The sequence below is a fragment of the Alligator mississippiensis genome, chromosome 6 (genome assembly GCF_030867095.1).
Source record: "Alligator mississippiensis isolate rAllMis1 chromosome 6, rAllMis1, whole genome shotgun sequence".
Taxonomy (NCBI): domain Eukaryota; kingdom Metazoa; phylum Chordata; order Crocodylia; family Alligatoridae; genus Alligator; species Alligator mississippiensis.
In genome coordinates, this window is record NC_081829.1 from 65652885 (window position 1) to 65676047 (window position 23163).

Genomic DNA, 23163 nt, shown 5'->3' on the forward strand with positions numbered 1-23163 from the left:
ACCCAATTAGGGTCCCAATCTTATGGGGTTCCCAAGGGCTCCTCTATAGTTTAGTAAAGATTAAAGAAAACCACTCTACCCAATAGGACTCAGTGCTCAGTCTGGAACAGGGGTGGGCAAAATACAGCTGAAGGCTGGATCCAGCCCATGGAGGGGCTTTGTCCATCCCTCAGCAGGTCCCTCGGTCCTGCCTGGTCCAGGAACTGTCAGGCAGTGGCGTGTCCTGCCACCCCCTGGGCACAGTGGGGCTGGGGTGGCTCTGCAGCTGGACTCCCTTTCTAGGCAGACCAGGTACTGGCAGCTCCTTGCATTTGCCGCTGCCGGTGGCCCCAGCCCCACAGTACCAACAGGGACCCATGCCAAAGCCCCAACCCAGTGCACCCCAAGCCTGCACTGGACTCACCTGCTTACTAGAGGTGCACCAATATATTGGTCCCATATTGGACTGGCATCGATAAAAAGAAAAAAAAAAATCCACTATATGGGAAAACAGCTTTTTTTTGCCCAATGCAGCCTATAATGTGGCCGATAAATAGCCTGTGCATGCGTGCAGTCATAGAATGCATGGGTCCAGGAGTGCAGCCCAGCAGCTTGGAGAGCCGTGTCTAGCTGGTAAGTCTGTTGTGGTGGAAGGTGGGGGGGAGGGGTGGAGGTAAGGGATGTAGGGGGGAGCACAGAGGAAAAGTGGCCCCTTCCCCTCACTACTGCCTGGCGCTCTCTGCTACAGCTGTGAGCCCACACTGGGCCGCCCTGTGGCTCTGCTGCCATCACCACCATCTTTGGGCTACCCTGCAGGGCAGCGGTGGCGGCACAAACCAGACAGATGACAGCCCAGTGCAGGCTCCAGGGGGCTGTAGCACAGAGCTCCAGACAGTACTGAGGGGAAGACACCGCATCTCCCCTGCACTGAGTAACAAGTTTCTGCCCAGCCACTCTGCTGCTACCACTGTTTAATGCAAATCTGGATCAGGTGAAAAATATCAAAAATACATAAGCTTGTTGTTTTAGTTAAATAAAACAATTTAAATATCTGCTGTTTTTGGTGACAGTTATTGCTGTCCTCCCTAATACAACGTGGCAAAAGTATCTCCCAATTATCCATGTTTAATCTGGTAAATTGGAGATAGTTCACCCTCCAACAACTTCACAAGTATCTGCTTCAATTAGCTTTGGTAAATAAAATAACCAAATCATAATTCAGTTTTCTGATGTAGCTGCAAAATTAATCTGAAAAAAATATTCAAATAAATCACTGCTTTAAAATGTATAGTGTGTAACTTCTAAAAATGAAACCTACAACTATCTCTGAGTTTTGAATAATATGTATCAAAATTATATCAAACAACAAGAATGCACTTTTTGTAGAAAACAATGATTAAATCGAGGCTTCCTGACCAGTGATTTAAATTGATTTGATTTAAATCAAATCCACCCTGGTATGCTCTATGCCCTAGGGTCAGAGTCAGAGCCAGATCCATGGCATAGGGTATGTGGGGTCGGGAACAGGGGAAGGCGAGTGGTGGGAAGTGACTGGCAGTAGCGGGTGGAGAACATCTGTCCTACTGCTGCTGCTTTCCCCAATGTAGTGGGGGGACAGATTTAAGATGACCCTCCAATAATTAGATAGCATACATGGAAAAGTATAGCAAAACCTATCATTTTACATGTGTAGAATCCAATTTAGTGGGGTGGGGAGGCATCTTAAATTCAAAGTTGTCCTGTATTCAGGTAAATATGGGATTCCACTGTAAGAGATGTGAAGATTTAAATGAAGGAGATTGGAGGCATTTGATCTCTCCCAAGGATCAACTCCAAAACCCAACACACATATACCCTAACTGTTTAAATGCAGTATGCATGGCTCAGGACATACATATTACTAACAAGCTGTATTAAGACAATTTCTATTTATGTACTGCAGAACATGTCACCAGGGAAATGAAAATCAAGACATCAGGCAAGCACAATAACTACATGCTGCTCATAACCCTTGGACCTAAAGGGTTTATTGGAGGTTTAGGGGAAGGGAAGGGAGAATAAGCAACAAATGAACATATGCACACATTTTTTCTTAACGCATCTTAAAATGAAGTCTGAGTAAATGGATGTACAGTAGCAGCTATTTAAGCAAAACAAAGCGTTTAAGAAACCAACAGAAGGGAAAGATCTCTTGCATTAAGACCTGTAATAGCCACATTGATTTTGGAACAGTAAGATGACTGCAGTACTATGCTTTTTAACTAATAATTATGCCATACTCCCTATAACTGTAATTTAAACTATTCCTTCTCTCCCCTACCTGTATTAAGGGAACACAGCCAAAATGACACGGGAATCTTAAACTTAAGATAAATCAGATAAGGAGGGGGAAAAAAGAAGTCTAATGAAAAACTGGGTACGATTCAAAACTGTCCAAAGCACAAACATTATAAAAGGGAAATACCAACAGGTAAGTTACTGCTAGGCAAAATGAAATGGAGGGTTTAGCACATACAAAGACACTCTGCAGTAACTGCCTGTATATACACATTTAGCTCATAACAAAATGAATATTATGCTGCCACTGGTTAGCTTTCATTTACTGCAGACTAAAAAAAAAAAGTGTGCAGGCAGGGAGCTACCAAAGACCTAACTTACAGTCAATCCCCTAATACTTTTTACCTCAGGGTAACTTGTTTTCTTTCCCATACTCATAGAAAAGCAAAACATAATTCTATAGAAAGCAGAGCCATCTCATCAGGACTACAACAATCATTTTTCTAATATAAATTTGTGATCCTATGGCACTTGCAGCCCATTTTAAATAAGAAATATGCACAAAGTTGAAGCTGAGCCTCTTTCAGTACTTATTTGTCTATGAAATGAAGGAAAACAGTAAGGAAGTAAAGAGAATCTGGAGCCCAGCAGGGTCGTCCTCTTCGTCCTTTATTAAATTCCATTCATGCTTTGACATTTCTACTACAACAACAAAAGATGAATAATACAGTTTGAGAGTTGTTTCCATCATGATATCAGAACAAACAAAAAAACCTTTTCTACTAGGCTGGTAGTGGCATTAACAGAAAGAGTTCAAATTATGATTGCATGTTAAGACCTATAAAAGAAGATAGAATGAAAAACAGCAAATACCAGTTTTACCAAACGCCTGTCATTAAAAGGAACATGGTAAGAGTTGTAAAAAAATGTGTGTGTCCTTAAAAGCAATCATTCATTACAATAGTTCTAGCCAAGTATTAAATATGTTTATGTTAATCTTTAAAGCACTTCGAGACAGCATGGAAAATATGAAAGCCTCTATATATCAGACATCCTCTCATTCTTTTTTTTATCCAGTTTTGCTTTTTGTTATAGAAGAAAGTTTACTATTACTGTTTACTGCAGTAGTTCTTAACACCCCTCATTAGGCTCAAGACATCCCCCTCATTAGACTCAAAGCACCCCTCAGAAAACGCTACCGCTTAGTTGTCATTTGATTTCTAATTATAGAATAATAGAGCAATTTTTTGTTGGAAAGAACACAGAAAGATTACAAGAGATCAGAATGCCTTTGACACTCTGGATTCCAATTTGAAATCTCTGGGGTGAATCTTCTAAATTACATTTGCACACTTAACAGTAGAAACACTGTGTGGCACCCTGCGGCACCTCTGAAAGGATTTCAAAGCACCCTAAGGTTTCACAGTACCTGGTTGAGAATAGCTGATTTACTCGATGCAATGAGAAATGCTGGACATAAGTCAAGTTTTCAATATGATTTTATTCTTTCAACTTACTATCATTAAGAAAAGCAATTAAATTAGTGTTTTTAGGTCCACAGATTTTACTGTTTCTTTGTGCCACAACCCATCTATTCAGAAAGAACCAAAATACAGAGGCTATCTTAATATCTGTTCCAAAACATCTTCCCAACTCGGCAGAAAGACCATTAAGTTAAACATGCTTTGGATGGCAGACCTAGGTATTAATAAGCTACTTATCTCCTTGGAGTCTTCAACACTTACCTGCACCTCCAACAGCAGCAGTCCAAGTAAATTCGTGGCAGTGCTGACATTTATTTACTCTTACCCAACAACATGCTCTGATGCTTTCTAATAATGAAGGACATGGAAGTGTAACTGTAACCACTTTCCATGGCATAATGAACAATGGTAATCTCTGTGTACTTTCTCCTACTCAGCCTTAACCATGATTAAGTTTTTTTTTTCTTTTAACTCTTCCCCACACTTTTTAAAAGCTGTTTATGTACAGTAGCCCTACTACAGACATGACTCTATAGATGTTGCTATACTCTATAGCTATATCCTTACACAACAGCTCAGATTCCATTTCCCATATAGACTGGGGGAGGGATGGAGGGAAGGAAGAGAAGTAGTATAAGGGAAAAATTCTAACTTTAAGGAGATTACTTACCTTTTATATCTTAAAAAGCTCTGAACTACCATATTTACTCAAATCCAAGACAAGGTCCCCATTCAACTTAGGGGAGGGGTTAGAGAGAGGCCTTCATCTTGGGCTTGAGTACAAGCAAAGGGGTGGGGGGGAAGGGGAGTTGGCTGCAGCTCCATCTCTGACCCCAGGGTTAGTTAAAACCATAGCCACAGCTACTGCCTACCCCCTGGCACTTATCCCCACAGTCTTTGATGCCCCTCACACTCCCTGCTTACCTTCCATGGGCAGTTCTAGCTCCAGCTGAGGACCTGCTCCAACCAGGGGCCTTGGAATATGGAGCATATGTTCCCTCTGGCCCCGTGACCCCAGCCCAGCCACATTCCCTACTCCCCCCACTCCACTGCTTGCCTTCCACTGGTAGCTCTGGCCCCAATGCAGGAGCCAAAGCTGCTGCCACCTTTGCTGCATGGCCAGGCTGGGACTGAAGGCAGAAACTGCTCCATGCCCTAGGCCACGGCAGGACCAGAGTCAAAGCCAGAGCCGTGAAGCAAAGCTAAGTGGCATGGGGGAAGGGGGTGCAAGTGGCAGGATGGGCAACAGGCCCCAGGGGAAAACAGTACAGGCACTGCAAGGGGACCAGTCATGTGGCACACATGGACCAAGGAGGCACATGGGGGGAACCACATGACAAAGGGCAGGGGTCAAACAAGTCACTTGGCTCCCTACAGCCTGGTCCCCACCACCTGCCCTAGTGTTGCTGCAGCAATGTACGGGGGGAGGGGAGGGGGGGGGGGGGATAGGACCAATTTAGGAAGACCCTCTAAAATTACATTCTAGACACAGAAAAGTATAAGAAAATTATAAAATTTTCCATGTGTTCAATTTAATTATTGGGGAGGGGTCATCTTAAATTTCAAGTCATCTTAGATTTGTGTAAGTATGGTATATCAAGCCAATATGAAGCTGATCTTCATCCTTATAGTGCAACATTCTCTGAAGTGAATTCCATACTTGCAGCTAAACAAGGTAGTGCTATATTAGCATGGAAATTTCTCAGGAAGAAAGCATGCCAACAGTTTTTTTTGTCTAAATAGACATCCTTTTCAGCATAACTTCAGATTCTGACATGTACCTGGCACTCTTGGAAATATTTTGCAAAGCAGACAAGTCCAAAAACCCAAAAATGCAACAAAATAAAAGAAGCCAGCCACAGGAGAGCTGCATACACATACCCCTTCATCTCCAGTCTCAAGAAATGATGTATGCAATTGTGTAGGTTGGGGGCGGGGGGAGTATACAACTTTTATATCTCTAGTTAACTGGATATTCCACTTGTAAAATAAACAGCTTCAAATCTAGACTACTCAGAATTATTATGCAAATACTGTATGTTATTATAAATATCTACTTTAGGGGGAAAAAAGCAACTGGAATATAGACATCAAATGAGGATTTTGTAAAATTAGTTATGAAATAACTAAGGTGAATCCATGTATTTAGCAATAGATAAGAACCTTCAAAATGGTACTCTAAATGGATGTTGTGGTCTCCTCTTTAATGCTTTTTTTTAAATGGCAAAAGCCACAGAAAAATCCAGGAAAGCAAACAAATCATTTTGTGCAGTAGGACTCTTGTATATAATTTTAAAATAAGAAAGAATATGTACCTATGAAGAAGGTAGGGTATGAACAAATGCACGTTAAAGAGAAAAGGCAGTGAGAAACTTGGAAAAGCACAAGTAGAAAAGAAATAGTAAAAAGGATAAAAAATAGACACAGAAAAGCAATGTGTTATGATTTGATTGCAACTGAAAGGAACTACGACCAATATTTTTTAGTCCCATTTACGTCAGTAAAAAAGTCTTTTCATTGACCAAAATGGGGTTTGAATCAGGCCAAAATGATAGGTAAGAAGACTACATAAAATTTAGAAAGAAAAAACATTAAAGACTCTCCAGCACTGCAGCTATATTTAACAAGTCAGTAATGCTATTTTAAATTTTTCTGTAAGTGCTTTCAGTGAGAATTGTAAAGGCATAACCCTGTACTGGACAGCAAACATTCATAAGTAAAAACTGACCAAGAACCCCTACAGGTAGTCTAGACATCTTAACTTGAACACCTTGGGGCACAACCTGAGCTGCAAGGAACCAGGCTATTTTCTGAAAAATAAAAGGAGTTACACTATCAAGTTACATTCAAAAACATCATCAAGCTCACCATCCAAAGGCAACAGCTCCAAAATAAGCCAGAATAATTTTTTTCTCCATAAATGGAAAAAGAAATCCAACATCAGTTATAGAAAGGCTACTGTTAGTCGCACTTGCATACTGCCCAGGTAAGACCACTCAGAACTCGCCTTAATGCCCTAGCTAGCCTCTTTGGTTGACTGGTATTCACTTGATATCCAACTGTTAACCAAGACAACATCTTTTTCTAACAGATTTGCATAAATCAAAGCTGAAACAGTTCATCAGAAACCATACAGAACACTGCAGACTGTCCCCTGAAGAATGGAAGCAGAGGAGCAGGGCACAAGGTCTGAGCTCTGCCTAAAGCTGGGGAGGGAGGAAGGGGTGGGGGGGCAAAGAATGTCACTTCCTTCCCCCCCATCCATGAGAGGGAGGATAAAAAAAAAATCAGTGTTTAAATAGCAGCTCGATGCATGTGTTGGTGGCTAAACAGGGAGGGATCATCCCCATGCAGCACCAACCTCTGATTCCTGGTTCCTGCACCATGCACTGCCACCATGCAGGGCATAGTATTTGGGCTGTTACAGCTCTAGAAATGAAATGGCAGACTACTGCTGCTGTGAACCGCATTTGGTGGTAGGATATGTGAAAGGTATTTTCTATACATTATATTCTAACATAGTCACAGGTGAAGGGCATGTTCCCCACAATGTTCACACAGGGCCAGGTTTAATTAGAAAGTGATTTTCAGCTTTGACTGTGGGTTTCATCTAGCAAGGACAAAGTATACTAAAAGCATCAGTGTAGGAACTGTTCTGCTAAATGAACTTGTATACTAAGTCAGAGGAAGAAATAATCTAAACCAGGATTGTTTCCAATAGTGACCATACTACATGCTTCACTGCAAGCAAAGAAACTGTATATTAGACAGAATATGATTCACATAACTACTTGCAGCTTCAAGCCATGAAAAGGAAAGCTCCTAGGAAAAAAAAAGTTGCAGCCACATAATGCAAGCCCTTGAACCAAGGGAAATCTGCCTCATTTTGGAAAATTCTACCCCGTTGCAATCCAGTCTGATTTCTTCCTGGGACCACTGGCTATAACTAGTTGACCTACAGTTGTTACTACCAGGCTTTGGCCTTGAGGGTCCCTCTCTCAGAGAAACTCCATTCACGCAGCATGGCCTCAGACAGTTATATTTTACCTCTTTAATGTATTATTTCAGGCACAAGAGAACCATCTTCTCATAGTAAAGTTCCTAACCAGTCAACTACTTAGAAAAACTTACCCATTTCTTTAGCTTCCTTTGAACTTTACTTATTGATCAGGTTTCCTAGGTAACCAATAATTTTTGTCCTTAATGTGTTTACTTACCACTGTATAACAGTAACCCAAAGACCAGTTAGGAACAATGCTAATACTTGCATCCATGCAAGCTCTACTTAAAATATCCCAGAGGGGGAAAAAAGTTTTTACACACGTGCAAAAGGGAATTTAACACTCTAGAAACCAAACACAGTAATTCAAATAAGTATAATTATTGCAGATTTTCATGTATTTTACAACTGATTTCTAAACAAGCATTTCTAATATTTCTAAACTATTAGCAACAAAGCTGGCCTAAATGTAAGCCTTATATACACCCTTCTGAGATTATCTTCTTATATGAATAAATTACAATATTTACTCAAATATAAGATCACACTTATTATAAACCAACCCCTTAATTAGATTCTATAGCTGGAAAATTTATAAAACACCCCCCGTAGTGAAGGAGGGAGTGGGGCAGATGCTGCCCACCTGGGTGGGGCGGGGCAGCATGGGCGGGGGGGTGCCCTGGAATGGAGGGGGGGCTACAGCTGCGGGCTAGGGCTGCACTGGGCTCTTTCCAGGACATGGGGGCTACTCTCCCAGAGCGTGGGGGCTTAACTCAGGGCAGGTGGTGGTAGCAGCACTGGGAGCAGTATTACGGGGGGGGGGCGGCAACAGCCACCCCAAATTTTGCCATAGCCCCCCCATAAACCCCTCCCAACACCAATCACCGTCCACCCTGAGTGCAGCCCCCACCTGCCAGGAAGATCCTAGCCCCAGCCCGCAGCTGCAGCCCTGGCCCCAACCTGCAGCCCCAGCCCCCAGCCATGGGTCCCCCACCCCTGCCCAGATCTGGGGCACATGCGTCCCCCCCATGCCTTCCTGGGATGCACACAGCAGCGGGAGCCACCCCCCCCACCCTGTGCCCCCCAGACAAGCCACGGCTCCATCCTGTGCTCTGCCCCAGCTGGGCAGCGCCTGCTCCAGCCCCACTCCCTCCCTTACTGCAGGGGCCTCGATCTGCCTCGCCATACCCCTCCCCATCCACTACAACAGACTTACCAGCTGTATCAGAAATCAGATTGGTATCAGCCAATATGCCTCCTTAAAATCAGCTATGGCTATTGGCCCCCTAGAATCTCTATCAATTCACCCCAATAGACTCTAATTATTGGAGGTTTGCATTGAATTTGTCCCCCTCTCACTGCTACAGCAGGGAAAATAAGTCTGGGGCGGTGAGGTAGCTCCTTTGCTGTTTGCTTCCCGGCAACTTTTTTGCCCTAGCAGCCCTTTCCCCCTCTCCTTACTGTCAGACCCTGCTCTCCCTGAGCACATGAACATGAAGAGCAAATCTGAAAACAAAAACCTTGAAATTAAACATGTCTGTAGCAATTTGCTTGTACTACCCATCTACTTAGTTCATCCACAATTGGAGAATGTTACCTTTATTTGAAACTGCTGTAAATTCTAGCACAGATACTTCATAAACATAAGTTGGTGCCAAAGTGCTGCTCCAAAGTATCTATAATACAAACTATGTATATTAGTCCAAAGCCAAAGACCTGTGATTTGTCACATAGTTCATTGAGCTGGGGCCCCACTAGAGTCAACTGTGTTTCAAGCCATGCTGACCCTACAGCTCAGCATGCGTGTGTATTCCAGATATCCTCCTGCTAAAGATCCACATGCTAATTAGCTCCTAATCATGACTGGAACTGGGTATTCTTGTTACAAGTCCTGGGATGCTCCAAAAAACTTATATGCAGATAAGGTGCAGGGCAACCTCGTCCAGCTTCACCTAGTGGAGGGTGAACTAAACATATACAACCAGGCTGAGAGGGGGCAACAGAGATTCTGGCTAAATTGTCTGGGGCCCTGTTTCATGTTGTTTGCCATGCTTTCAGGGCTGGTGAAGAAACAGGAATCACTGGAAAGAGGAAAGAATCTGCAAGAGTGAAGAGGAAGTAAAAATGTATGCAATGCTCTGGCTCACTATGACTTGAAAAAGAGTTAATGGTGAAGGAAATTATGCTTAAATCAGCACTGCCATACATCTTATTCAGATCAGCTGCACTAACCTATTCTTGTGGTAGGTTCCAATCAACATATTTGCCCAGGTGGGACATGTGTTTTATAGTCATATTCAATGCTGGCTGCATTTAAATCAACTTCATACTTGGTTTCCATTGCTGAGCACATGCTGCTTTTGGCAGCAGTTTAACGATAAACACTGTATTTAGTGAGATTTCTCTGTATGCAATTATAAAATGAGGGCATTCCACCCCCCCCCCCATGCCAATTGGGAACTAAATACAGTATTTAACAACTAGATATGGTATTTAACATGCACACTAAGTTTATATAAACTCAGATACAGAAAAATCCAACAAATATAGTAAAAATACAGACCTCTGTTTGAAAAAAAAAATTAAATATAAACAAAAAAGCTTTTGCAAGAAATGAAATTAACCAGTAAGTATTTTAAGGATTCTTTTTTCCCCTCATTCTTATTGTTGTAGCCCTGACAAGTCCCAAGCTCAAATGTTAAATGCTATATAAAATCATAATAGAATACTCCCTGCCATTAAGTTTTTACAACTTAATTTAACATTCAGCAAGTGGGTATACCAAACAATTAAGAGTAATGACTAAAAAGATAAGAGTAACATGATAAAAATCACCCCGGATCCCATTGCTGTAAGTTTCATGAAAGCTATTTAAAAAGGTGAGCAAGTATCCCTCACTTCAATGACAAATGAAATAAATCACTTTTAATCTGCATTGGTATATGTTGCAACAAACATGCAACAAGTAGCAGCCAGATTTCAAGTCACCTACAAATCATTTTTCACCAAAATTCAAGATGTGGCACATACACATTACCTACTAGCCAACTATTCTATACACCATGAATAGAAACCTGTGTCATTTACAGTCTCTTTCCTGATGTTCATCCTGTTCAACCTGCATTCATCTTTAATTAGCAGATGACTAAATTATTCATAATGTTTGTCTATAAAAAACAGAAGGGAACAAAGAAGTTGAATTAATAGGGTGCTAGTGGTTGCTGTTGCCTGGAGAAGACAGTGTGTTCCACTGTTAATATTTATGTAACTGAAAAAGTTGGCAGGGATTTTTAATGAGTCTCTGACAAAAACAAGATCCAGGTTTCTTTGAGGTTTGTCCAGAACAACTAACTGCCACAGTTATTAGCCTTCAGAAAACAGTAACTTAAAATTAGGTTCACGCCACAAGTGATCTAAGTTAAAGGATGCAACAAAAAATATCAGTTTTTAGCACATCACTTTTAGCGTGTCAAAAGAATGTTTTAAGCATTTCTCAACTGCTGCATTTTCTATCATTATTAATGCAACCAGTATTTCTGAACACTGACAATATTTCAGTATCAGTGAAGCCACCAATGTGCTCAACAGTAATTAAAGACTTGCTTCCTACACCATTGTAAAATGCTAGGAAACAGAGGTGCAAAATGCTATTGGTAGTTGATTTTTAGACGTGCAAAAGACTGGGGAAGAGGTGGGTTAAAAATAATCTTAAAACATTTGCCTACTGAATGATAATAAACAAACAAAGAAAACAAACAGACTGAAAGGCTTTCCATTCTGTACTTGTTTCTTACTTAAGAAATATCAAGTTAGTCCGGTGAGATCTTCACTGATTTTTCAGGGAGGCTTTAAAAAGACTCCTCTCGTGAAGAATACAACTCTTCAATTGAAGAGGTCAGGATACCAAATTTTAAATAAAAAGCCTCCTTCATTCGAAGTGTGAATTACTTAAATGTTCATGCATGTTAAAAATTCTCTCAAAATATTCAAAATACCATTTCTCTTAAAAGCTCTACTTTTGTGACCCTGGCTCATATGATGTAAATATTTATCTCTAGATCTTCAGAGTTAAAAAGCCTTCCATTATATACACAAATTTCAAATTTCTCACATTAAAACAAAAATTTGGAGAAAAAAAGCATACACCTTCCAACAATTCTTTGCATGCACTTTAAAGGATCATTAAAAAGATGTAGATCTGAGCTGCAAGAAAAATTAATTTTAGATCATCTCATCTGTTCAAGCTTGACAGCCAGGAAAACTGGGAACATAAACCACAAATTCTGACTCTGGTACCCTATCTAGTGGGACATACTGGCTCCAGCAGTAAACACAGCTACAATGTCCTCTCAAGTAGGTCTATTAGCATATTTACATTTAATATATACGCCCCCAACACCAGCACGTTTTTTGTTTTTGTTCTTGGATTCAAGATGTCAAAGATTAGATGAGAAAACAAATTTTTCTTAGAACAAAAATTTGTTGTATTAACTGCCTATGTTACTTCCTACAAGCAAAACATATATAAAAAGTAAGGTTGGCACAGGCAATGCTTAAGTATATTTCTTCATCTGTCTTGCATTAGATAGCTTGGCCAATTTTACCCCAACTACACAGTTAGTCCAATAATAGATGTTACCCTAAGAAATACCTGCCTCTCACATTGCCTGTCAACACATTCTCTATTAAACCAATCCTTTTGAATGAAAGCTTTCCTTAAAGAAGCCATGCAACAGATTCCAAAACAAATCCTGCTATTAAGTTCTACTGAATTAAGTCAAACCCACGTTCTGAAACCCAGCATTAAGTATAGGCAAACGAAGCTCATGAACTGCTTCAAGAAACTGCTGAATCAAAACACTAATTGAATTCCCATTCTCTGGAAATTCAAAGCAAGCATTTCTCCAAAGTCTATGTAATATTAGTACTGACTTACATTGACATATGAACTAGGTCTCAAAACAATGGCAAGGATGCTGTTTAATTCACAAAAATACACAGCACTTAAAAAGACAGAGTTGGGCTTTTTTTCACCCATAATTTGATTGTCCATAGAACCCGGCTACAATAGATAAGAATATTTATTAGTGCTGCCTTTCTCCTCCTATAGGATTCATTCACAATTATGACAAAGCCAAAATTCATGGGAATAGATGCATTACCATCTTATTTCTTCATGTAGTTGTGAAAATTCAATGCAAAGCTAGCTGACATGATGCAGAGACCAGAACCTTCCTCCCGAATTGACAGCTGCAAAATGAAATGAAATGGTTCTGTCCATCCCTTCACTGTATTTTTAGGGGTAGAAACCTCACATAGTTGCAAATCCCTACTATAATGTGACAAATTAATCCTCATCTAATGAGGGATTGGGGGGGGGTGTGCATTAGAGCCCCCCTGTCCCCACCCCCACCTCCTTCCCCTCCAGGTCAGGCAGGCCAAACCTCAGCTCACAGCTCCTTCCCCCTCCTTGTCCCCATCCCCACTACCTTCCTCCAGATAGCACAGAAGCTGAAAGGGGAAGGGGTGGGGCTAGGGGAGAGGCTGCAGGCAGGCAGCTTCTCTGCTGAATCAGCTCCAAAGTGGAGCTCGATTTCCCCCTCTCCCCCAGTGCAACAGCAAACATCTGTGGTGGGGGGAGGGTCACCTAACTCATGATGCTTACTGTAAAGCACCACAAGTTAGAGCAAGGAGCTGCAGGTCTATCAGTGCCTGTGTTGTAGTGACTAGTCAACACCTCTTCTTTTCCATTGTTCCTATAACCACCTTCTAGACACGCTGCATTGCTACTCTGGGGCTGTTGCTTTTTTTCCCATTGTCTCCCACCCCAAATGTGCTAAATCACACCCAAAATAAACTTAAAAATTGTGAAGAACTGCTTAATACAATTCCATAATGCCACTGTGAAAAATCACCGTGTCAATTTCCACAATGCCCCTTGTCCCCACCTTGTGCCTGTCCCAGCCTAGCTGCTACAGCAGCCCTGGCTCCAGCCCCAGTCCCATAGAAGCAACAGTTCCAGCACATGCCCTGGTCAAGTGGCAGAGGCAGCAGCTCTGACCCTGGCTCCCAGCCCTGGTCAAGCGGCAGCAACAGCAGCAACTAAAACTCTGGGCCCAACTGGTTGGTACTGGCAGCAGTCCCAGCCCCAGGCAACTGAGCCTGTGAAGAGACTGAATCCAGCCCACAGCAGCTCAGGGTATCAGCAGCATGCTTGAGCCATGGCAGCAGAAGAGGAATCCCCAGGGCCATGCCTTTTTTATTTATTCCTCTCGAAACACTGGCAAGGCCTGGGTCATAAGCAGTGGCCCACAGCAACTAAAAGGTTGCCAAACATTGCTATAGGCAAACAGGCTTTTTATCACATATGGAGTCTGATCTATTCCAGGATAAACTATACATCTGCCCATAACATATCCTGATGCAATTTACATCAGTGTACTAAACTGAAGTAAATTACATGAGGGTAAGTGATAATCTGTCCCTCTCAAGTCTGAGTAAGGAAAAGTAGTAGTATTATAATCAAAAATGTGTTTTAAGTAGGGAAACTAGAAACTAAAAACCAAAAAGTGTATATGACGTGAAATCAAGTGTCAAACTCACCACAGGTCCTGGGTTGGAGCTGCGGTTGGGCCATCAGCTGCAATGTCTTTGGAAGGGGTACAGGAAGTAGAGGAGGAGCCACTCTGAGAGGATACAGGGCAAATGGGGCCGTCAGCACACCTTCACTCATCCCTTGAGACTAACAGCAGGGTCCAGCCGCACCAAATTTTGCAGCAGGCCACAAACCCAATTCCCAGGAGCACAGTGGGCTGGATCTGGCCCATCAGCCAAGTGAAACCTGTGGCATAAATCAACGCATGCATGTTCAATTAGCAATTAATGAAGCACAGTGAGAATTGTTCAAAGTGCCTGCGTACATGCCAGAGATGAAAGGAATCCTTCTAAGCCTACCACCTCATTCTTCACAGTGCATAAAGAAACTTTCACTGCTATGAACAGGATTATTACTCAGCAACTTGATCTTCCATACGTTTCCAGTAAAGTGATGTACCAAATTTCGTTGTAAACAGTTCATGTTGAAGAGTAGCAAACTCATCCACTCTCAACTGCATGATAATATTTTCATTCTACCAAAACAATTTATTATAAACTTTAAGCAAATATTTCTTTTCCTACTTCTGCTGTAGCATTTGAAGTACTCAATAAAAAGTTTAACTGCCAAGCAGGAACTGAAGATTCTTCTTTGCCATTTCAAAACTGTTTCCAAACCACAACACACTAACCCCTTCATCTTTGATCAGAAAAAAAGTTTTGTTCGCTCTATTAGCAACTACTGAATATCTTGGATTTATACATTTACTAGGCCACAATTTCAAAATTGAATGCCAAGAGCTGTAAGCTGTATTCAGAAACCTAAGTGGAAATGGCCCCCATTTCCAAGGTGCTAAGTACTCATAAATCATGATACCAAAAGGGGGCAATGGTATTCAACACCTCAGAAAATTCAGCCACTTCTATGTTGGTGCCTTTTAAGATTTTTGTAGGTTATATCAAAATATTAGCCTCAGTGTTCACAACACTGTATACAAAAGCATAGACTGAGTAAGAATTAATGTTTTGCTCCTGAAGACTACAGAAATGTGAAGTTAATCTGGTTAAATCACATGACAGCTCAACTGTGACAGCTATTTTTAATGATGTTGAGCTAGTGGCATTTCCTAGCTGGACTTTATGTTAGCCTTTACATACAAATCAGGAATAACCTTGGTAAGAACATCTATAATTTATATAAACTTAATCACCATTTTAGAATGTATAATTGATATCTTGTGACCAGAAGCCTCCTCAGAGATTAGGACAGGTTTAGAGTCTTAACTGTGATTCATACATTAAATAGATTACAGCTTGAATTGTCCTTCTACAGGTCAAGGATATTTACTGTGTTTTCAGCAAACAGTTCAGTTTCTTTTAATTAAAAACACAAACTATTTCTTCAGGCTGTCTTCTCCTCAATTACTGAGGCAATTAAAAACATATAAATCCAATTCTGAGCAAGTGATACAAACATATAAAGATTTGTTTATGAAGCTTCTTAGCATTTGAGCCACCTGCTTACAGAATACAAAGATGCATCAGCGGTGTCGATGTTGCTAGGATCTGCAAATGTGTCCAAACTTGACCACCTGCATTTTCTGACATTTTGTACCTACTTAATGTTCCCTCCATGATACTCCTACTAACTGAAGCTCACAATCTGACTGTAATCTCACTCTCCCCTCCAACATGAGCCATAAGGATCCAGAGTTTCCTTGAAGACTCCAAAGTGGTATACTTTCCACAAGGTCAATTGGATAAAAATTGAAATGGAACTTCTCTGAAAAGTTAAAGCAGAGTTTTTACTTCCCATTTTAATACAGCAAAAGAAAGGCACCAGTGCAACTATGTGACATTACTGTACTCTCCCCATGAAAAGAAAAAGCATTCCTCTAAAAACACAGAATGAATCAAATCAGAATAAATGAATAAAGAATGTTGACATCCTAACCTACTTGTTGAAACTATTTAAATTTAATTCAATGGTTAAATTGACCTAAACTTAAAAATGAAATGCAGAGACACTCTGCACTTGTGATTTTAAAATGTATGTTAGCTTTCTTCATTTATTCCTCTTTGAAGTTTACCTTTTGGGCATACCCCTTTTATCCTAAGCAGCCAGCTCTTTTTGTTTTCTGTAAAATAGTTACATCACTATCCTGACAGACAGGTTAATCACCCAGTTGTAGTTTTGAGTTGCTGCAGGTTTGTACCTGTTTGCCTTCCACATGTGCTTTTCTGGAAAACAATAATATAGTAGCTTTAATCTAAATAACAGTCACCTACAAACGAACGTATGAGAGACAACATGCTAGTTGTGTCTGTTTGGCATGTAAAAAGACATCTGCAGGGTTGGAGCTTCAGTCCTTCTCACTTAGATTGTTCTGAAAGAGGAGGAGCAAATGAGAAGGACAGAAGCTGCAACCCTGCAGACATCTCTTTTTACATGCCACGCAAACACAACTAGCATGTTGTGTCTCATGCCTTTTGTTTGTAGGTGACTTTATTGTTAAGATTATTGTTTTCCAGAAGGTAAAGATTTTTAACTTGGCTCTCATTGTTCAAGGTGTTGAGTAATCGCTACTAAAACCACTGCACTGACCAAGAAGGGATATCCACGAGGTTCCAGCAGTCAGATCCATATTTGCCACTGATTTAGGTAAGCTAGTTTTAGATAAGGATGGCTAATTAGGAAAAAAATTAATTGGCAAAAGCCACCAGAGCCCTGTCACCTGAACCAGAAGGAACTTTTTAGGTTTCCATATAATGCCATTCAATTGAAGAACTCCAAGTATTTCACAAACACTAGTTAACTTGCCACAGTCCCCAAAGACCTGATCCAATGCCCTAGAAGTCAATTAAATCATTTTCACTAACTTCTGTGAACCTAGGACATTAAAATTAACTTCTATTACATCATTATTATTATTATTCCCAGGACCTCAGAGCCTTTGTTGCATTTTATCCTCCTATCATCCCTATGTAGCACAGAAGTGATTACAGCTGCTGACAGACGTTCATTTAAAGCAGGGGTGGGCAATATATGGCCTGTGGGCTGGATCCAGCCCACAGGTGACTGGATCTGGCCTGCATCACTCCATATGGGGCCATGCCCTTCCTGTTCATGCTGGGGCAATCTGGCCAGGCTCCCAGGGCCCTGGGCCACAGCTTCTACTGGGGTTGTTCCCAGTATGGCTGCAGCCAAGTGTTGCTCTGCACCCCCGACCTCCAGTGGTGGCTCCTGCTTTTTGATCTTGCTCCTGCCACGCTGCACCACATCATGCCATGCAAGCAGATTTCAACCGGGTGGCTCCTATCTAGCATGCAAGGCTCTGGCTTCAGCTCCTGGCTGCATTCTGGTGGAAGGTGGCCACAATATGGAGCTAGAGCCTTGCATGCCTGCCGGAAGCAGTATGGCAGAAGAGAGGAACTGCTGCTGGAGGCAAGAGGCACGGAACAGCACACGGCTGACTGCAGCCACACCAGGAACGCCACTAGAAACTGCTTCTGCTCAAGCCCCTGCTGCACGCACCATGCCGCACCACACCATTCTGGGCAGGTGGGTGGGCAAGCAAGGAGTTTCAGCCTGGTAGCTCCTGCCCCAGTGCCAGGGCTCCAGCTTCAGCTCCCAACTGCCTTCCCAGGAGCTGAAGCCTGAGACCCATATACTGGGGAACAGCAGTAGCTTCCAGCAGGTTGTTCCCAGGGTGGCTGCAGTCAGCTGGGTGCTGCTTTGTGACACCCCCCCAACCCCCCACCAGCAGTAGCTCCTCCTATCACTCTTGCTGTGTGGCACTGCACGCATTGCATCATTCCCAACAGGCACACAGGGCTCCAGCTCCAGATCCCAGAACTGAAGGCAGCAGGTGCAGAACAGCACCCAGCCAGGCTGCAGCTGCAAGCATGTGGGGCTTGGCTCCATATGGAGCGCCACGGGAGCAGCACTAATGCACGGGGAACCTGGGATCATGATCCAGGGCTCCCCTGTACTGGCAAGTTGAAATCCCAATGCTTGACAATCAACTGACCGTCAGCTAGATCGGAAGCACACCAGAGCTACAGTGTGATCCCAAGAGCTGACTGACAATCTGCTGATTGCTTGCTAACAGGGACCACACTCAGGCCAACTGAAGCTTCAGTACAGTCTAAATTCAAGCAAGGATCAGCTGATCATTGGCTGGCTGTGGGCACTGCACCAGGGTCAGTTCCAGCCCATGTGCAGTCCCGGAGCCAGCCAAGAATCAGCTGATTACTGGCCAACTCCAGGAACCACACCAGAGACTACCCTCTCAGAGCACCCAGCTGATCATTGACCAGTGGGGACTGCACCCAGTGCAACTGGAGACCTCGGTCCAGTCCTAAACCAAGCCATATTCTCCATTTAGGACATGAGAAAAACCAGTCATAAAAAATGCAATATGTTTTTGTGTAATATTTTTATGGTGGGTTTCCCTTTTTGTGATACCATTAATTACCCATCAATGTGTGGCCAGGCTACTACTTTTGACACAATTAACAGACAACTGCACCTTAAAACACAACATCTGCCAGGGACCTAAGTCTTATACCCTGCATCTCACACAAGTCAGTGGCAGAGTAGGAAATCGCAGCTGAGTCCCAATTCCCAGGCTAGCACTTTAAATAGTGGGCAATGTTTCCCAGAAAATGAGACAGAGTCAGGCACTGGGGCCCAGCTACAACAGTTTATGCATTTTCTCACTGGTAAGTCAATAAATCAAGCACACACTTGTGTCCCAACAATACCATTTCACGGTAGTTTTCAGAATCATGCTTTAATCTAGCTCTTTAGGCTACTCCTGACCTTCCAGGTAACCCTAACACAGGGGTGCCAGAGCATGGCATGCAAAGGCATTCTGCTTGGCACGCAACACCTCAGGAGTGGTCAGCAGGAAAGGGACCAAAGCTGTGCGGTGACAGCAAGGATTGGGTCCCTCACGGCTCTCCTGCCATCTGCCCCTGGCACGCCAACATCTTACAAGATGTTGTAGATGTTTTTGGCACTGCCCAAAAACACTGCCAACCTCTGCCCTAATGTATGCCCTAAGCTGCTTCATACCATACTATTCAATTTTACCCGTCTAATAACAGATTAGTGGCCATGGCTACATGACAGGCTGACTGCTCAGATGTTACAGCGCAGTCATTTAGTACCTGTATAAACTGGAGTTACTGGGCAGTCGTGCTGAGGAACAGCTTTTTCATGACACTGACTGTGCAGTATACCGCTCATTACTACTGTGCAGTAGTGTTCCCTTATGCTTCCTACCACGTGACACTCCTTCACAGTCATCACGGGTTCTGCACAGTCAGTGTCTCATGTAGATGTGGCCAGTTACTCCTAGAGATATAAAAGCAGAAAGTCAGAAAGAGAAATCTACTAATCAAACCAAAATAGTGTTTCTTCACATTGAGAAGGATGTATCACATAAACAAGCAGCCAAAATCTAGCTGCTCCTTGTCTGCTTGGAGAAAAGCAAGGTGTTTGTCTAACAGCTGCACACAAACCCCTGATTAGAAGACCTTCTCAGAGCAATTATTTCAGGGTACCTGGTAATTCTAGAAAGTATTATAACATAAGTTTGTGTGTTTTTTAAATGAGAAAGTTTAAGAGAGGGAAATTAAAATCAGTCTGGCTATAATCCATAATTTGAGCACCTTTAAAATAAATTTTATGCGTAAAAATGTGAAGAAATATTTTATTTTCTGCCATATGGAAAGATTGCATCTACAAACCTTATAAGAAATCTTTAGTATGAAATAGCAGAGTACTAAAAGTCTGATTTTTATCTTGCAGGGAAAACACTATAGAATCATCTATTTCAAATAGTCTTTCTCCTTGACACACACTTTATATTTATTAATGTATGCATGGCCAAATAAATCAAAATAATTTTAATCTTTACTACTGGACCAATGCATGTGATGTGAAGCTTTCTTTCCCTCCTCCCCAAATCTAAAGTAAGAGCTCTAAAAAAAAAAAATTAAAATATCTCACAAAGAACCATTTTATATAGCCTCTAATGTTGCCAGCAAAGCTCAAAAACACAATAGACTTCACATTTCCCTTTAAGCTCTAGCAAACAATCTTTCCCATGGAAAAAGAGAACAGAGAAGCAAAATTCTCAACTGATGAACAGCAGATTATACAGCCATTCATAGCACTGTCTCAATTGACAAATAACAATGCTGCTGTCTGTCTAATAATATGGAAACACACATCTGCTAGCCCACAAAATGTTCCATGTTCAACTCAGTTAAACAGAGCCACTTCCAGAAAGCATTTTTTGAAGACTTTGCTCATGAGTTTGAGTATGTTGCTCTGCAGCAGAACTTCATTTAGCATGTAGCAGATGACTTTTCTTCCAACATATCTGTTGTAATCTGTTTTTTCCTACTGGGTATCCAGCAAAATTCAGTAACATGCTTTTGAAAGGACTACCATCAAATAGGTCTTTCAGAAAACATAGGATATCAGTGTTTGATCTGTATTAATTAAAGATTGCACATTTCCCCCCCACCTCACAATAATAGGAATGTCCTGATCAAATTAAAATCCAGGTGTTGTAGACACTGCCTGTCTGAATTAACCTAGGTACACCTAGACAGTGCATTCTGACTTCATTTCTTGTCGTAAATCATGTTACAGGCTCACAACGGCTTCACTTTAATATAAACTAAGAGTTACCTATAATCAGTTTACATAGCAGGCTCAGCACTTCATCCAGCCAAAAAATACGTCAGAAGCTAAGTACAGATTATACAACATGATTGGGCGTTTAAGCAATGTCTGTACTAAAGAATTAAAACTACATCAGATACTGTTACACAGCTTCAGTCCTAAATTTTCAATATTTTAAATAAACTTAAACATCCAATTAAAATATAAATAAGGAAAAATTGGACATCCCTTTTAAGAAAGTATTTAGGAATATTTGCAATTTGACTTGATTTACCCTCCCTTAGCTGACGCATAGACCTGATTTAAATATACAGTTGTGTCCTTAGCAGATGTCTCAAGGAAAAGGCAATAACAGTTGGTGTAGCAAACTCACCAAGTGCCCGGTGGGGAGAGCCTAGGGTATGCTGACTACTGTAGACTGGAGTGGGGGCCAGGGCGCAATGAAAGGAAGGGAAAGTCTTATCTGCCCAGGCAATTAGTGCCATTGTAGCAGCATCAGGTCTGATGGTGCAGGCCCATGACAGGGCTCACTGAGAACCAATTCTAGTTCCCCATTTTAGTTCAACACTGCCTCCTCCCTGCCATGTACACATATCACGTGCAGGGCTCCACCTGCTCTAGCAAAAGCTCCCAGGGGAAATGGTGGGCACCACTGCATTTCCCCACTTGCCCCCCACCCCCCAAACAGACTGCTTGGTATGGCCCTGTGCTGCCCAGCTCCTATGGCCAGGCAGGGGCAGCTCACAGCTGCTCCTGCTGTGGCACAGACTCCTGGCAGGGGGAACTGTGGCACCCCCTTATGTGGCACATAGGGTTGGTGCCCCACTTGTCCCCACCCTCGTTATGTTACTGTGCAGTAAAGCTTATTTAGTACCATAAGTGCCAATCACTCTTCTACTTTACTCAACTAATCAGCAGACCTATGAATACCTTGGAATATTTTTTAAGGATATTGTTAAATATGTATTATTAAATTAGTCTTAATTTTCTTATCATTACACAAATGTTTATTTTTCTATTGCCTTCATATAAAGTAACTCAGTTATACCAGCAAATTTCTAATATTTTCAAATGGAGTAATATTATACATATATTTGAAGCCACTTCAGTTAGTAAAGATATTACTGACAAGGAACAGGGTTCTTAAATTTCAATATTAACTTTTATACATGATGTTACTGATCATTTTTCTCCTAACATGGGAAAAAGTGGGAGAACTGACCTGATCTTTCCTTCTCTCCCTTTCATCTAGCCAGTTAATCATACTTGCAAATAACACCTTTTCACATCCAATAATAAACAAATTATAGTTTCCAGCTGCAGACTGAATTTTATGGTACTGGGCAAAAACCCTTTTTGAGATTAGTACAAGGGGGAACCAATCTGCAGAGAAAAGAAAAAGTACTTTCCTTGAAAGACTTAAATTAGACAAAGAGAAAACAAAGTACCACCGATGAAAAGTTTGGAGCTGCAGTACAACAGTCAAACAAGCAAATCTTACAAAGACCAAGCACAGCTTTGTTAAATTGCAGGTATTGTGTGGCATGGTTAGGTTAGAGAGGAAAGAAAAAAAAAAAAAGAATATATGTAGTTTGTTGCCTGAGTCATGCATGCATCACAGCAGGAGATAAATCTTAAAAAGCTTATAGAGGAAGTTAAGGTAGTGGGTATTTGGTATGTATGTGGGAATTTTTCAATGTTTAAAGGGGGCAAAGTGAAAGATGGAGATTCTTAAGGGAACAGCTGAAAGGTGAGCACTGAAGGCTGGTAAAAACAGAGACTGGTGTCACATTAGATCGGGGTGGGCAAAATATGGCCCACAGGCTGGATCCGTCCCGCAGGGCCCTAAAAAAATTTGGAAAATTAAGAGTTCTCTGCTCTTGATTCCTGTCAAAAATGACAGGAACCAAACGCAGCAGAAACCAGGGGAAGCCCAGCGTGCTCCAGCAACAGCAGGGCCGCCCAGCCAGAAGCCCCTTCCCTGGTTTCTGGGCTGGGAACACATGGCTGCCCCGGCTCAGGAAGCTCAGGTAATTGGCAGGGGTGGGCGCCCAGGCAAGGAAGAAGCGCGGGGGGGAAGTGGCCCCTCCCCACCCACGCCCGGTACCCCACACTGCAGCTGCTTG

General features: G+C 42.0%; 1 protein-coding gene across 4 annotated transcripts in view; it reads right to left on the bottom strand.

Moving 5' to 3' along the window:
- The window catches only part of SGMS1 (sphingomyelin synthase 1), a 154919-nt gene that overhangs the window by 105503 nt on the left and 26253 nt on the right, over window positions 1-23163 (bottom strand). For 2 of the 4 annotated variants that reach the window (XM_019484290.2, XM_006275909.4), the window contains exon 2: window positions 14344-14581. The exons of the other annotated variants lie outside the window; for them this stretch is intronic. The gene's annotated coding sequence lies outside the window, so the exon portion shown is untranslated. The remainder of the gene's footprint in view (window positions 1-14343; window positions 14582-23163) is intronic. 4 annotated transcript variants of the gene reach the window in all.